The sequence below is a fragment of the Stylophora pistillata genome, chromosome 6, assembly GCF_964205215.1.
Source record: "Stylophora pistillata chromosome 6, jaStyPist1.2, whole genome shotgun sequence".
NCBI lineage: Eukaryota > Metazoa > Cnidaria > Anthozoa > Scleractinia > Pocilloporidae > Stylophora > Stylophora pistillata.
This window is the reverse complement of record NC_142524.1, coordinates 11,145,759-11,163,702: the sequence shown is the minus strand read 5'-3', so window position 1 is coordinate 11,163,702 and position 17,944 is coordinate 11,145,759. Positions and strand designations below refer to the sequence as shown.

Sequence of the window (17,944 nt, the reverse complement as noted above, 5' to 3'; positions counted from 1 at the left end):
TGGAAAATCAAAGGTTTACTCAGTAGCCCGTCAGCAAATTTACAAAAATATTTCGACCTCCAAGAAATTCGCGAAGTGCATTTTCCTGTTCAGGTAGAAGATTATCGATTTCAAACTGCTCTCTCACAGCTTTGAACGCTTTTTGCCAACGTTCTTCTGTAGTTGCGGACATCTTATTTCCAGCTCGAAGTAAATTTGACGTTTAATGTAATGTACAACTGTTATAAAGTAGTTGGGAAACCTACACAAATTTATTTTTGGCATTACGGGATAGTTGCCTGGTCGCTTTCGCAAGAGTTATCCCATCAGATAGCGCGTCAGAAACTAGCCAATCAAAAATGGATACACAAACAGCGGGATATATCGGAAAGAGCTTTTGGGAACCGTTGTGCAGACTTTCTATACCAGCGGTTTAGCCTGTCTGTGACGCAGGCTGTCATTTCTGGGCATCTATGTATATTGAGAAAGATTTTTAATGACATGAATGTTTAAAAAAAATAAAAAACTTTTGTGAAAACTTCAAAGTCCAAATTGCTATCACATTACATTAAATTATGACAGAAAACACTTCTGGTAAACACTGATGTCTTCAAAATAATTTATTCAACGAATAAAATATACAGATTGCGAGAGCGGCTTTTTTCCATTGGGTCCTTATTGGATGTCCAGGTTTATGTTCATCAACATATCCAAAATTGTGGACATTTTTTTCTCTTGGACATTACTTATACGGGAAGATGGTGTTCGTAATACTTCATGGAAGAAAGGTTATTTAATTATTTACAGTCCAATACCTCTCTTGCTTATTCAGAAGCCAACTTATAAAGAACAAACACATGTAAGTTTACGAATTTTTAAGAATATTTCATGGAATTTTTATTGATTATTTACATGAAGTTTGATAACCTGCATGTATACTAATAACCGTTTTAGTTTGAAGCTACTCGTGTGAATTTTTTTTTTTATCGGCTTTAGGGACTTTGAACAGAGCCGCGACAAAGCCCACATATTTTGCTAATTCACGCCTTTAATTTAAGGAAGACTGAAGAACAAATACATGGAATATTTAATACCAGCATGAAAGTTACCGGTCCTAGGACCATTTAGAAGCAGCTATGATTAAAAGGACGTTTCTTGTCGAAAGTTATTAATACTGGAAACGTGACAAGAAATATATTCTAGTAGCAAATACAATGAGATATCATAGTCGATAACTTGAAACATGCCGCGATGGTAAAGGGATCAAAGAAGTGCGTCAATTTATCTTCCGTGACCACACCTAAATGAAATTTTGATGGTGTCATTTCTAAACGCATTGAAATTCTTGAAAGACACCCCAATATTAAGATCAACACAGAGGATTTGTTAAATAAAAATTGTCAATTAACTACCGCACTATGTATTTAATTAATCGATCTGGTGGCTCCAGCTTTTAACATTTTCCTGTTTAGCCTCGTTGCTTAATATTGTAGGTATTCTGGGTTTACCATTGCTTTTCGCCATTAACTGTATTTGATGTTTTTTGCAGAGCCATGAAGGCATCTCCAACTGGTCATTTCAAGTATAATCTGCCGAGATGATAATGGTAGTTTGCTGCTGTTTGCTGCTGTTTTATTATTATTATTTCATGGAACATTAAAAGCCAATTCACACAACCCGCATATAGCATTAGCTAATCTTGGCGGGTATTAGTAATAAATAATAAATAAGTAAATACTACACATTGTAAGCTAAAGGGATTTCATTACTACTACAATATTATTGCAGTTATCAGCTATGCATTTGTTTACTACACTACAAGCTAAAGATACGTACAGATGTCATGCAAATTAAATACAATAAAATTACTATTAAGTTAAACAAGACATAACAATCAAATAATAATAATAATAATTATTATTATTATGATAGTGATAGTAAAAATAATAATCATGATAACAATAAGGAAGGACTTCCATAGTACCATATCCATCGTCTCACAAAGCTTTACATCATTTTGCGAAGAACCTTCGCTAGACTGCAAGAAGCATTTGACATTTTTTTGAAGAAAATGTTTTTTTTATCAGATGCGCCTCTTTCCTACTCTTTGCGAGAAGTGTGTGGGTTCTTTAGCTAGTTAACAAACTCTCCTCAGAACCAGACACTTGTATAAAATAAAAAGAATAAAAGTGGCTGTTTGAAGGTAGACATTTCCTTAGTGTTCAGTAAACTGGTAAACCCGTGACGGAAGAATTTTCTGCGCACCACAAGAAAACTAATTCGTATTATAAACATTAGAACTGGTCACTGTTACTCTTGGCGATATTTGCGTATAGTTAATTAATTGCGATATCATTTCTTTTAAAAGGATAAATTTTCACCGATTCATTTGTCCCTCCATTAATTGAAATGAGACCCAGGCTCAATTGAGTAAAAGCTTCGTAAAAAGAACAATGGCAAATTCAATCGAAAACTTATCATGATAAATGAACTAAAACTATTTTTTGATGACTACCAGTTATATTGTGACGAATGAAAAAGGTTTTTGGCAGCACAAATGGAAAAAGGTATTCAAAATAATTAGGAAACATATTTTAAAAGGACTTCCTTTTCACCTGTTCTATCAAATCTGTGTTAAAATCGTGTTTATTATGAATGATTAACAATGGACTTTTACTATTTTAATCGTGACCGAGGTGAGTTTTAGCTTAGCATGTAAGAATGGAAGGAAGACCTCGGATCATCCATTTTCTCTTTGCCGTACTTGCCGCTTTCCGACAGACCGAAGGGGTCTTTGGTAAGTTTAATTTGTTTTATCTTTCTGCTTAGCGGCAGAATTTTTTTGTCACGAGTTCGAGAATCATTGATACCCATACCATGAATGACTTCGAACACCGTAATGAAGATGAAATATAAGAATTACATATGAGATCTGTTTCATCCATGCATAAGGGGTAAAATAAATCTCTAAATAATTATTTCAGAGCGATTTGTGGAATTAGCTCTGAGTGCAATAATAGAGAACAATCCATTGAATGAAGGTGGTGTAAAGGCAAAGAAAAAATGAAACGAAAAACTAGGACCGTTTTTTCATAGCAGACTTTCGAAATGATCCAAAGGAATGCCTCAGTTGCTCATAACTTCCTCTAACTGAAAGGAATCTTTGCTGTTATCCCAGTTTGATATGGATATATATTTTCATGGAAAGTTGAATCACTCTAGTTCGATAGAAGTTGCTGTAGTTCAAATGTCCCTAGAAAGTGCACGTCAATTGGCGCGGCCTCAATAAAGAGATCTACGATGGCTTTTTTTGACGGCCACTTTTAAAGTATTAATGTAAGCCCAACGCAGAGACAAATATGATTCCAAAACAAGTCTCTGCCTAGAAACGAATATGATAAACGTAAGGTAGACACAATTTACAATGGTGACATATTCAAAATGTTTTACGCTTGTGAATGAGTGTGACCATGAAGGTAATCTTCCTTCCTTTGGACATTGGTCTAGAAGAAATTGACCTACGATTCAGTGTTTTAAAGTTCATATCGCTGTTCAATTATAACAATAATGATAATGGGGATAAGAATTAAAATTCTAATGATGGCGATAATTGACCATCTCGGACGTTCACGAAAATGTAGCACCTCGCGTAGCACCTCACAAATAAGTTATATTTGTTTCTATCTCTCTTCCGTCCTTCTGCTATTTGATGGAAACGAAGAGAGTTCATTTTATGAGATGGCTCCCCCAATATAAAACATAGTGACTTGGCAGGCGAAGATGACACTACAAATGAATTGCACCGTATGTTATCGTTTTACGCAGATGACTGTAGTAGTGCTCTTGGACTTCAAAGTGGCGACATCACAGACCAAGAATTATCGGCAGTGAGCACCTTCAAAAACAATTTTGAACAGTTTGGACCCCAGCGTGGTAGACTTAATTTGTCGTCCGCCTATCGCGCTGATCCACAATCAATTAATAAGGATACTCGGTTCTCCGGCGCCTTTGTAATTGAACTTCCAAAGGAGAAGATCGTAACTGGAGTTGCAACTCAAGGCTTTGGCGGAGAATGGGTGACAAAATATCGAATGATATTTTCTCCTGGAAATGGGGATCCTTTAGTTTCATCAGAGGTGAGAGGTATTAGCTGTGGCCACACTACGCACTTTGCCCTAGGTAAACTTGACTTGTTGACAGTTTTACCTGGGGAAACTTAAATTTAGAAGTGTCACCGATTTTTCCTTAGGTTAATTACCTAGGGAAATTTATCCATCGGAGCTTGAATATGTCAAGAGAACGATATAATTTCCCTTAACATTTACCCTACTTGTATTGAAGGGGTAAACTGAAATCCAAAGGTAGTTAGGCAATAGATGGTCGTCGGCAAACGCGCTGATGACAGATTTGATTTTATCACGTCACGTTTTACTTGAAAAACATCAAAGTGCGAGTCTTTCGTCGCTTTTGCCGCGTGCTTGTGCGTGTGTCTAGGGAAGAAGATGACGTGGTTTTGATCGAACGCGTAAGTATAAATCATTTGCAATCAGTACACTCTTCATTTGACTGAATTTTCTCAAGATTTAGTTACCTTGTTTGCTATAGCTTTTAATAATCGACTTCTGTATTTCGTTTCAGAAACCAGTATGCTTATGGAGATGTACAGGACCCGATCCATATCCGATCTCATACCCGATCCGATCTCTTTTCAATCGGCTACATTCACAGAATCCAGGACCAATTAGAGTGTTTCTACAAAATCAATTCATCCCACAAACTTCATTTCATTTAACTCGACAAAACGCCGCCCCACCAGTTAGCGAAATTTCTTCAACTTCGAGCGTAGTTCAATCACTATCAAGCGAAATCCTTTCCACTTCACAACCAAGCCACGCTGCTTAAGGCCGCAATCGTTGGTCTTCAATCGAAACAAGAATATTAATTTTGTCCTACCAGGAGCATACCGAGGCGCTCTCTCAAGCCAAAAGTCCCCAGAGAAGAAAGGCGATGTTGTAAACTATCTTACAAGCATTCAGAGAGAGCCGTCAGAATAATGCAACTGAAAGCGAGAAAACGTTGACGCAGCGAAAGGAGAAGTGGAAGAGCCTTTTCAAAAAGTACAAGAAGATTACAGATAACAACAAAGCCACCGGAAGAGGACATGAGTCTCGAATTCTTCGAAGAACTTTACTCCTTTTTCAGGGGTGCGGAGACAAGATTAGCCCAAGATACAAGTGCGAAACCGATATTTGCACCGATAATCCGGACAAGGCTTCCTAAGCAGGAGAGTCAACCTCACCATCAGAAAGTGCCAGAAGTTCCAATTCTGATGGAGAAGATTGCAAAGAAGCGGACGATGACAAAGCCACGCAAGCGAAAACCCCAGAAGGTCCGCCGAAAAAAGGAGAAAAGCGCACAGCAGATAAAAAAAAAAAAACAGAAGAAGCCGGTGCAAATCGAAGAAGAATAGAAAAGCGGAAGGAAACTGACGAGCGAGAAAGTCTGATTGAATTGCTGCAGGGTCAACAAGAAATGATGACAAAAGCAGAAGAACGAGATCTCTTGGCAATGCAGGAACTTATAAAATTTGAAATGAAGGCCGAAAAGCGGCAACAGGATTTCACGTTGGCTGCTGAAAGGAACTCAGAAATATTTTCAACAATCGAATGAACACAACCTATTTTAAAGCTGTTGTTGTTTTGTTGTTATTTACTGAACTGAAACATTTTTAGGGCTCATAGTTATTCTGGTGAGTTATTTCTCTACCAGATAGCTGTCCATTTACATTTAAATGAAGAAACTAATATAAATAATCAACAATTACTTGTCTTATGTCGTTGGCTTCTAATTCATCATCTCCAACGTAGTGCATAAGATGGTTATTTAAAACATATCCGTCAAAATTATCGTTCATTAATTTTCAACTGTTTTGCAAGACAGAACACGCAGTTACGGTCTAAGGAATCTTCATCTTTTCGTCGTCAATTCTTTTGTCCAAATATCACCACCCCGCTTTGGTTTGGCCAAATCCATGTTCAACCACAATACGCACTTTGCTTACATCCTTGTTAAAATTTCTACGAGCGGCTGTTAAAGCTCTGTTTTCTTGAAAGGGACGCATCAGCCATGACTTGAGTGGGTAAACAGAGTAGCTAAAATGAGGGGTCGAGTCCGTGTTCCATTTATATCCATGCAGGGCATGGTTAAGATTCTCTTCTCTTCTCTGCTAGTGAGTAAAAATTGTTTAGTCGTAATACACGCGCGTCATGCATGTTACCAGGGAAGCCTGTCGATACAGACAAATAGGCACCGGAGGCATCAACAATCCCTTGAACGATGAAACTGTAATAGTGTTTACGATCATGAGAGTAACCTTCATAATTTTCCTTCGGAGCTCTTATCGGTAGATGTGCTCCATCGATCGCGCCAACAACATTTGGAAAAGTTTACTTTTCTCTGAGACCTTGTATTTTTTCCCTCACTTGAGTGGCAGAGGTTGGAAATGTAAGGAATTGGTCTTTAGGCTGACAGAGTGCTTGAGTAAAGTCCATGCATACTCCAATAGCTGCAGACTCGGCAATTCCAAACATAAAACCACAAGAACAATAACTGTCCCGGTTAGCTGACCTCCACAAGCCTATCACTATACTAGTTTCGACCAGTATGGCTGCGCGAAGTATAGTATCTTGTTGCTGGATAACACGACCAACAGCCGTGCAAATGAAATGGAATGTTTCCCTTGTAGCCCGGAAGTTTTCTTTCCACCACATGCTCAAAGCATTTGAATTAAGCAAGTTTTCGAACCAGTGCTGAGGCTTTGGAAGAACCCAGGCGATACGCCGAGGCCGACATTCCTGCCAAGAAAAAGAAGTAAATACATGGAGTAACGCAGCTTTTCGTCTTCTTTGGGACCGTCGAGCAATCAGTCTCTAAAGAAAAATCACTCGTGATGGCTTTGCTCGTTGCACAACGTTAAAAAAAGTAATGAAAAGAGAAGAGCCATTTCTCTTTGATCTGCGTCATTTTCGAACATGTTTTCGATTTGCGCGCCAAAAAATATGTTTACGCGGCATGAAATTCAATCCCGTTAATCCCATGTAAAAACCGTAATGTGATTTTCTTGAGTGTGACCTTTTCACTTGGGGAAATGAAACCCGAGATAAATTTACCTCGGCTTAACTCAGCTAAATTTTCCCTAGATAAATAAATTTCTCCTTCTGGCAAAAGTGCGTAGTGTGACCTAAACTATCGAGTGAGATTTATTTGTTTTGATCTATTTCCACGTCGTGGTAATAGTTTCAAGTTATGAGCTCCATTTTCACTCTTTTCTCCCTTAAGCTTCTTCTCCTAAAGATGTTAGATCGCCTCCACAGATGAGGATCAATTTATAATTCTGTTATGTACCCTGATTCCATGATCGCTTTTGAATCACTGAGACTGGCAGCACTTTTTTTAATATTTTAAAAAATTTCTTTTGAGATTTTTCAAGGCAATGTGGACGGCGACACTGTCAAGTTTAATGTGGTTAGTCCCCCAGTAAAGACGTCACAAGTTTATATCGACCCGTTGGATTGGCATAAGAATTTTGCTCTACGAGTTAAGCTCTATGGATGCGAGCCAGGTGAGAACGAGAACCTGTACATAAGCCATTTTCGTGTTTCTATAAGTATGAATTAACAAGAATAAGTTTCAAATGCCAGTCCTGGACTTCATCAAGAAAAATATGTCGTGAGAAAATAATATTAGCTAAAAAATTGGACGCATTTTCCTGAGACTAGTTTCCACAAGGTGGCAACCTACTACTATACTTACATCAGCAGATTAAATGTCTTCAAGGGGCACCTTGTCATTGACGTTTTGAATGCTTCCGGTTTTATTTCAAGATGAAGTCACTGAACTCGTTTTGCATTTTAAAAGGGTATCACTTTAAAGTCTGGCTTGACGTGCTCGACACAACCTTTAAACTTTCCTTTATGGATCGGGCCAATCAGGAAACTCTAGACAAAGAAGAACGTGTGCTATCTGCGGTAAGGAGAAGATTAGTTATACATTCTCTATTTGTTTTCGGTTTGTTTTTTTTAGTAACTTTGCAATTCAGCTATTTAGATTGAGAAATTTACCATGCAAGAGACATGGATGGGTGTACGACTCATAAATCTCTCCTGTTTATGTATTCTTATTTTGTATTTCTAATTTCCTTCAAAGATTAAAAGTTACCTTCAAAATATACCAGGTTACTTTGAAACAAAACTTCACAAGTTCAGGTTAGACATACGTACTGCGCAATTAATTATTGTGCTTTAACTTCGTTTGCTTTTTTTTATTGTTTTTCTGCTCTTTATGTTTTAATATGTTTGCTTTTTCTTTTGTGTGTGTTTGTTGTTGTTGTCTTTTTGTTATCTCTTTAGATACATGCGTTTTGCTTCTTTGTAGTCCACCGATCTACATTTGCGACTTACAAATTAAACAAGAAAGCATCATCGCTGAGATCGTAATCTACTGCATAGAATCAGCCACTACGGTGATTAAAAACATACTAAAGACGGCTTTAGCCAACCAGAGCGTTGACCCTGTTTTTGGCCCAAGCATCCTGCTATATCCAGGTAAGTATCAGTCCTTGGTTCAAAAGATCTCAACAAATGTAGCAAGACAGTCCGATGGCAATACATGTAGACGACAGCCAACCAAAGCGAAGAAAAATAACGGCAGAAGCAAATGAGATCTCAGTATAAACACTTGTGTTAATTCAAAGTTGATTTCATCCTTGATTGTTTTTGTTGAGCACGTTATGCCACAGTTTTAGACCGTTCAAGCAGCGAAGTACAGCACACGTGTTCTAAACTGGAGCATGCATTTGGATGAATTTTTAGATCAAAAGTGCCACTGCCGAGTGGATGACTCTTAGGGATATCCGTTTCCTTCATCAATTACATATAAATATTATCTCTTGTTTTGAAATCTCAGGGAAAGTAGTTTCTTTTAATTGTACATAGATTTAGCTTAGTTGCGTGTAATTGTTGGTGGAATTAATTTAATTGTTTTTTTTAGGTTAGTAAATTTCTTCTTATTATTATTATTGTTATTATTATAATTATTATCATTCTTATTATAATTATTATCATACTTATTATCATTATTATTGCCATTATCATCTTCCATGAGAAAAACATTTCATTAAAACATTTCGAGTATAGAAGTAACACGTCACCATGATAAGATAAAGTTTATAATTACTGATCCCCATGAAATTCTATTGTTCTCTCTCTGCATTAAATCAACGATTATAGTCTTCAAGATGACAAAACAACTGTATGAGGAAAATGGAGGCGGTCCTTTTTGTTAGCAGGAAAATTATCAGGGCTAATATAATTAAACGCGCTAAATAAGCATGCTGCGATATAAAAAATGTTGCAGTGTGCATGCTGCAATATTTTTAATATTGCAACATGCACACTCTTCCACTCCTCAAAGACTTTCAAAACCCACGCCCATTTCCGGCGGCTGGCGTCTGAAACCCAACTTTTGTCAAATTTCTCGCATTCTGAAGCTGTAATTAGCGTTTTAAATCTTTGCTCTATTTAAAAAAAGAAAATGGAAACGCCGCCTTTCGAAGTCGATAAAGAATTAAAGCACTGACAGAAATGTCCAAACGTTACACTACATTATCTTCGATTTCTGCTGAAATATCTGCCTTCGTAGAGCTTTGTGTAATAAATAATCCTTCGTCTTCCGACGATTCCATCCTCTTTCTAAACCCAGGTTCGTACTGAGTAAAATGACTGAATTCGGTTCTGTCCTCGTGTACCGGTTCACAAGAGCCGTTACAAAAGACCGAACAATACACAACAGCTAACCAATGACTCCTAAACAATGAAAGAACAATGGTAATTCCCTTGTGAACCGGTACACCAGGACAGAGCCCTGAATTCTCTGGCTTATAAAGTATGCAAATTAGCAGTGTTACACTCCTTGCACTAATTAATTCCATCATTAGAACTGTTTTGAACAACTATAACAACGAGCTACAATAACAACCCTCAGTACAATTAAAATCTAAGATATATTCATCACAAGAAAGAACAATAGCAATGAGCATCACAATTATCACACATAGGTGCGACTAAAACCGAAGATCCAACATAGACACAGAACAATAGGATTTCATGGGGATCAATAATTATAATAGCTAATTACTTCGCCACATGGCATTATGAAAAATATAGCAGCCAGCTTCGGCCTACGGCTTCAGCTGGCTGCATTATTTCTCATAATGCCATATGCCTCAGTAATTATCCATTAAATAATGCCGGAATTCGTAAGTACAGTCTCTCTTTCACATCTGAACTAGATGCTGACAAGTGCCATCTGCCGAGCTTCAACATCTCCATAGGAAAAGACCCAAGTGACCCGCAGCGAATACCGGTCGACACTACAAAACCCAGGTCCGATGCGTTCACTGTGACAGCAAATCTAAACCCGGTATGGCCCTCTACCCACAGGATCAGGTATACTTGGGAGATTGCAGCAGTTGACGTGAATACAGGACTGTTTAGTATGATTTACCCTTGGGGAGGACCCCAATATGGAATAAATAAGATAGATATAAAGACTAATTTCGTCCAGTTGGAGGGTGAATGGATACATTTTATTCGATGCATCGTTAGGAATAATAATAATAGAGGTGTATATCGTCTAAAAAACGATTTTGGTTTCGTTAAACTTGTAAAGATGACGCCATTAAAATGTGGTGTCAAACCGAACCAAGGAAAGGCCGCTTTGGATGAGTTTGAAATAATTTGTAGTGGTTCATATGAGCGGACAAGAGCCAGTAACTACACTGTAAAGCTACAGACAGGGAACAAGGAATTCATTCTGGCCATCTGGAGAACACCCAGGGGGTCCATGACTCTACCTGCTGGAAATCCAGAGCAAAATTATGTTCAATTAAGAGTGGAAGCTAAGTTTCCGTCATTGCCTTCACTCCTTGGAAGTGTTCAAGTTAAGGTAACTTGAAACTGACTGATATAGCTATGTACAAAATGAAATAAGTTGAACATATTGATTAACCCATTGAAATCTCTTGGATGAGAATGATTCGCAGCAACAAAATATAGTAATTGTCACTTCATGCTACAGACATGCGGGTAGATTCTCCTTGTAATAACTTTTACACTCGAAATACTTTTATCTCCTCATTTCGCTACTTAAATGACTTTACCTTTAATTGGTAACTTATTTTAAAATGCAAATCAACATTTTCAACATCAAACAGGTAACCAAGCTTGAACCTCATGAAATTCTTCAAGCTGTCAGAAAGATTAAAGATTTCATCTCAGCCGGGAAACACGAAGAAGCTGCTTACAAGATATGGATCCTTCAACCATTATTAAGGAACACAAATGTCGGTGTGAGAGGAAAGGTACTTCACTTTGATATGCTCACCCAAAGCAAACAAACATTATCATTTCAATAAAAACATTAAAAAATAACAATATACAACCCTCGGCCGGGTTGTTCAAAGCTAGGTCAAAGGAACCCAATGAAATCTGATTTCAGATCTGAAAGCTTAAAAATACTATCTTTTTCTACTATTCAATATTGAAGAAATTATTCCAAAAAGGCTTTCGAACAAAGGAACAAAGACGCCTTAACCTTGGGTTGGCGTTAATCGGCCTTCGAACAACTAGGCCCGGAGGAATTCCTGAGTTCAGGTTCCTTTAGCCAGAAGGTCTTCTCATTGGTTTTTCTACAAACAATACACTTTAATTTATGGTTTGCCTGAAAAAAAAAAACTACGAGAAGACAGGAGAATAAGTAGTATCGAAGTTCTCGAGATTTCGTCTTTTACTGCATAAGAACGTTAAAAAGTCACCGGCCTCATGTCAGAACTATATGTAGGACTTAGCAAAGGAAAGCAATGCTGGAAATTTGGTAAGATTATATAACGTAACAGCTCGAGGCTCTCTCACATTTATCTGAATTATAGTACTTCAGGTTTGTCTGCTCTATATACGTTTAAACTAACAGTTTTAAAGCATGGCTTGTCGTGGTTATTCTTTCAAAGGTAAAAAAAGAGCTTATTCAAAGCATAATCGACATGAGGATCCAAACTCTTCGGCAACTCAACCAAGTGGCAGCTTTTGTAGCTTTTTCCAACGAAATTAAAGAAGAAACTACACCGCAGATTCAGGTACCTCGTTAGAATACATCACTATGGACATACATGTCTACCCTCATAATGCCTGTTTTACAGGCTTTGTGACAGTAGTTTCTACACCTTGTTTCAAGAGAAACACAACACGCAGTAATTTGAATATCACTGATACATTTATTCCCTTTTCTTCTCCTTTTTCAGAACAATTCCCTCCAACTTCTTACTATGGCTGTACACTTCTTGGAGAGCCATTTGGACAAAAACTTGACCCATATTACAGATATGCTTCTGGGGGGAGTTACATTCATTCTTACTGCAGCTACAGAAAACCAGCGCTTGAAAACAAAACTGAAGAATCAGGAACGGTAATTTCACTTCTTTCGATTCCCGGACGTTGATAGTTACGTGAATAATGAACCGGCTATGTAACCAGTTAACTGAGGTAGAGCTCAGCCCCTAAGATACCCTCTTCCTTCTAACATTACTCAGACGCATTTTTCCAAAAATATGCTAACTTGCCTCAATAATAAATGCAGGTGTTGAGAGATAAACGGTCAACTTGAAGTGAGCGCTGTTAAACCATTCGAGGAAAATAGAGCAATGATAGTAAATAAGGAAATATTGTTCAATGTATTTCTTTGAACTCCTGAAGAAATATGTATCTTAATTGATTTTCTTTCCTTATCTTTACGTTGACAATGTAAACACCAACTTAAACCTGGCTAATAATAACCACACTGTTAGTCTTAGTAAAACAAGTAACTTACTTTCTGTACTTGCCTTCGTTGTCAAAGGAGATAATCAGAAAGGGGATAACGCTTTTACATAAAATAACAGTCATAAGAGGCAATTCTGCAACTGGCACAGACCAAGTCAAACTTCATTCCAAGGGCATTTCCATCTTACGAGCAAAACTGAAGAGCAACAAAAGAGTCTTTTACCTAGAAAGAAATGAAGTTCACTTGCCAGCGGAAATGCTACTACAAAATGGTACAGTACAGGTTAGAAATTTCTTATTTTACCAAGTACTAGATTGGAAGAGGGCCACTCTACCTTATTTACAATCCGTTCCCATGGAAATTTAAAAGGAAGACGTAATGCGTATCTGTTTAAATTGTACTTATCAGGAAAAGCCGACAGCCGTCGATTCAAAGTAACAACGAAATAAAATAGAAGAGTTTTCGCTTGAGCTCTGTTAAATGAATAATCGCTTTCCTTGATCGCTTTCTTTGAACTCTTTCCCAACGACAGTGTTATTCAAGAAATTTAAAGCTTGATAACGAATCATCAGGTAGTGGTATGAAACTAAATCCATCCGAAGGATTACGGTCATTTGTTTTTGTAGAGGAAAAGATGGGGGGAGGATATATGCTATTATTATACATTGCAGTCACCATCTGTCTTCTCATTGGCTAAACGCACACAGTTAATTCTGGGAAGCAGCGCAACCTACAGATTATTCACTAATCTGTACCTACAGATTAGTGACTAATCTGTAGGTTGCGCGCGCAATGCACGATTTCCAGTAGAGCAATGTCAAGTTCACGGACAGCGAAGTGAGAATGGCTTCTCGATTCGCTTCATGGACCCAGCGAGAAATTTAGAAATTACTGGAAGATAAAGATTCGGAAAATACTAAAAGATCGACAAAAGTGGCGAAGGAACTGTTCTACGAATACCTTAAAGAGAAAAATATCAAGGAACCACACGACAAAAAGGAATTAGCCCAAGTGAAAATTTGTTTACCACACAATTGTAGATTTTTAAGCGTTCGAAAATAAAGTGTGTTCGCTGCGATAATGCGTTTGACGTAATTTTCTTTAAAACAATGTATAATAAAACAATTATTGAGTTCGGTCTTTGTGATAAGTGTGTAAGTGTTATAAGCCTTAGCCTTCGGCTTCGGCTTATAACACTTACCTCGACCTTGATTATTCCGGATATCACAAAAACCCCATCCAATCATTGTTTATGACTCTATTATAGTAGATGTATTGACATTCTAGGAGAATAAAAGCAAGAGGCCTGGAGGGACGAGCGCCTGTTTTAAGTACAACCAATACTCATTCGTGTCCTCCATTTAGATCATCAGGTTTGATAAGAACCCTTATAAGGGGTATCCAGAAGTCATTCCAGGAAACGTATCATACATTGATGTCACGTTTTGGTATAAAAATGAGACCGTGAAGAGGATTTACAATCTTAGCCATCCAATTAAGATTGTGTTTCCCAGAGAGTCAGTCACTTCGGTGGAAATGAGTGAATCAGCCGAGAATCTATTTCTTACAAAGAAGGCAATGCGTTACCACGAGTTTGATATACCTTCTCATGAAGCCTCAGTGATTGTGAGCATTCGACCGGAAAAGAACATTACATTGAGTATTTATGTCAGGCACGGCACACGGCCAACACCTCAACATCATGACTTTAATGTCACCTTGCCGAGGGCTAACGTTGCTTGTTTGAATTTAAGCAGTGAGGAGAAACGTAACTGCACCCCTCGCGACCCTTACGAATTTGATATTTTACCAAACGTCACAGGACAAAATGGATCTCATTTCATCGGCATTGAGATTCTAGAACAATCCCCGGATGCTTTAAATAAATCACAGAGAGCAAAAGGGGATCGTGATAAAGATGGAGAGCCAATGGATCAGATGTCTTGTGTAGAGGTTAGGCCAGCACCGACAACTCCTTCAACAGTGAAAAGCAGGGTACCTCGACAATTCGACCCTGTAAAGGATTTCAGATACAACCTAACTGTTAGGGTGGCAAGCTGCGTCTTCTGGGATGAAGTGATGAAACATTGGTCTGTCTATGGAGTAAAGGTAGGTAATGCAAGAATAGTACAAGAAAAAGAACTCGGCCAATATTCAGTCATTCTGGCCTCAAGCTTGGTCAATAACGTATATGTATTAAAATAAAGCCAGCGAAAAGCCTAGACGCGTAAGGTTTTTTTTCAGACTGTAGCCAATTGCGCTTGACGAAAGAACTTGAGGTGTCGGTTTGCATTCTGTTTGGGTATTTATCATCGAGCAAAGTAATCGATAACTCTCCCAAATTACCGGAAGCAAACAAGCACCAAACAGGAAAAAGCTGGCAATTATCAATTCATCTCAGTTTTAAATTTTTAGATCGCTCCTGAAAGCAACGAATCTAGAGTGGAATGCCTCAGCAATCATCTAACAACGTTCGCTGGCTATCTGTATGTAGTTCCAAACAAAATTGATTTTTTCAAGATCAATGTGGGCTTTGAGCATCTGCCACCAGAAAACGCGGTCGTATTATCCACAGTTTGTCTCATCTTTGTGTGCTACGCTGTTGGGCTGATGTTTGCCAGAAAGGCTGACAATAGAGACAAAAGAAAGGTAAGTTCTTTACCAAATATCGAGGTGTATAACTCTCTCACTTGAATCATTGTCTTGACGGATCAGTGCTGTTAAGCTTGTTCACCAAAAAAACTTCCAAATTGGCCTAGAAAAGTTTGATGTCTCAGTTGTGAGAACCTTTAAATGATTTTTCCTGCACTCTGAGAACAGAGATTTGATGGAATACAGATTTAAAGATTTAATACGAGTCTAAACAGCACTATAATAGTCCATTAAGTCATTCAGACCGACAGGGATTTTATGATCAACGAGTCGTAAACATTATAATTGTAATTCACGTTATTAAATTTAGCTTCGAAATCAAACATTTTTCCTACATTTGTCGACATAAGACTTAGAACAAACGCTTAAATTCATAATTTCGGTGTTTTCCTGAGCGGGAAACGCCAGTGAATTTCATAAGCGACTATTTCCCTCTCAGGTTGTAAACACTGAGGCGAGGTCGCAAAGCCTAGAAGACTCCTGTACTTACAGTTACCAGGTCTTCATCCAGACTGGAATGTGGTACGACAATGGCACCACCGCACGCGTCGGTATGATACTTTTCGGTGAGGACGGAAACAGTGATATAATATACTTTATGGATCCTTGGAGAGAAAGCAAACTGTTCACACGTGGTAGCGTAAATACGTTTACCTTTGACCTTCCATGTCATCTAGGACAAGTGTACAAGATAAACATTTGGCACAATAATGCTGGCAAAAGTCCTTCGTGGTTTTTGTATCAAGTCGGTGTTAAAGACCTTTCCACCGAGGAGACGTGGCATTTCGTTGCAAATAGGTGGCTTGCTGTGGAGAGTCCTGACGGTGCAATAGACGTTGAGGTCTCAGCCGCCTCGCAAAAAGAACTAACGAAATTTAAAAGGTTGTTTCAATGGCGGGCTATAACAAGCCTTGCAGACAGGCATTTGTTTCTTTCCCTCTTTGTCAGGCCACCGCAGAACCCCTTCACACGTTGCCAGCGGCTGACGTGTATGCTGTCAATCATTCTAGTGTCACTAGTAACCACTGCAATGTTCTACAGGGATGATAAAGACGAAAAAGATCTAAATTCCTTTCAACTTGGTCCACTTGAGCTGAGCTTAAAGCAAGTCATTATCGGTGTACAGAGCGGTCTCATTGCTTTGCCAGTTAACATTCTCACAGTGATGATATTCAGAAACACAAGGAGGAATGTGACGTCAGATTTCCCCGACGAATCTAAAGACGAGGGCACTTCCACACAAACGCCAGGTTTTTTTCCACCGTACTTCATTTTTGTTGGCTGGGTGATTTGCTTGACAACTTCAGTTACGTCAGGAACCTTTGCAATACTCTACAGCGTACAATGGGGAGCGGAAAAATCCAATCGCTGGCTACTTTCCGTCGGAGTGTCAATACTCCAGGATATATTGCTGACTGAACCAATTATCATCATAGTCAACACATCTATCATGTCTTTAATAAAAAGGAAACCAACTGAGGAAGACGAAATCGAAAAGAAGACCCAAAAAGCAAACTTAGTGCACGTTGTTCAAGAAGATGAACTTGCGGCTAGCCACAAGCCACCCGACGAAGAACTTCTGAAAGCACGAAACTTGAAACTTCAAGTGAAAAAGCTGCGGCGATTCTTTAAAGATTTGGTAATCTACGTTGTCTATGTCTTCCTGCTTGTGATTGTATGCTATGCAGACCGTAAGCCTTCAAGTTACTTACAGACAAAGACGCTAAAGGACACCTTTAGTTCATTCTACCAGGTAATATCACTGCTGGACTAGCCTGTATTATTATTGTTATCGTTGATGATGCTATTATTGTTGCTTCTGTTTTATACCGGGAAACATGCCCAAAGCGTTATTCACCACTCGTCTTTCACAAAACGATCAAAATTAGTTTCGATCCGGGACTGTACAAAAGAGATGTTAAGACTACCAGACCGCGTCACTGCATGCTAAAAGCTCTGTTAGTATGTGACAGCAAGCTCCCTACTAAGATATAGACTTCACCCATTGAATCCAAAAAGGCACATCTAGTTCTTAATCTCATTTTCTTTTGCTTTATGAAGAAGCTATCGAATATCCTTGGAAGATCAAATAAATTTTCCACAATAAAAGCCAATCGTCTCACCTTGTTTAGGTAAAGGATGCAAGATCTTTTTGGACCTGGTTTGAAGAAGAACTAGTTCCAGGCCTTTATGACAGTGAAAAGTCCCTCAGTGGTAATGGGACCGGAATGATAAGTGGCCAGATTGGTTTTATTGTGGGCCTCCCAAAGATACGACAGATACGCATTAAGTCAGGTCAGGAAATTTTCTTAGCCACTCGGGTTTGCATCTTAAGTGAAACGTCAGGAGAGTGGGAATTTCCTAACATTATAATTAGAGCCAAAGGCGTCAGTTTCAAAGAAGTTTACTGAAATTATCAAACCTAAGTCAAAGAACAGAA

General features: G+C 38.3%; 1 pseudogene across 1 annotated transcript in view; it reads left to right on the top strand.

Moving 5' to 3' along the window:
* Positions 1 to 2,675: 2,675 nt before the first annotated feature.
* The window catches only part of LOC148728225 (polycystin-1-like protein 2), an 18,564-nt pseudogene continuing 3,295 nt past the window's right edge, over positions 2,676 to 17,944 (top strand). Inside the window, exons 1-15 of the transcript XR_016002571.1 lie at positions 2,676 to 2,776; positions 3,805 to 4,115; positions 7,459 to 7,600; positions 7,897 to 8,006; positions 8,185 to 8,243; positions 8,413 to 8,582; positions 10,328 to 10,983; positions 11,252 to 11,398; positions 12,044 to 12,169; positions 12,335 to 12,498; positions 12,928 to 13,134; positions 14,218 to 14,961; positions 15,268 to 15,501; positions 15,944 to 17,257; positions 17,637 to 17,799. The product of XR_016002571.1 is annotated as a polycystin-1-like protein 2 (transcript). The remainder of the gene's footprint in view (positions 2,777 to 3,804; positions 4,116 to 7,458; positions 7,601 to 7,896; positions 8,007 to 8,184; positions 8,244 to 8,412; positions 8,583 to 10,327; positions 10,984 to 11,251; positions 11,399 to 12,043; positions 12,170 to 12,334; positions 12,499 to 12,927; positions 13,135 to 14,217; positions 14,962 to 15,267; positions 15,502 to 15,943; positions 17,258 to 17,636; positions 17,800 to 17,944) is intronic.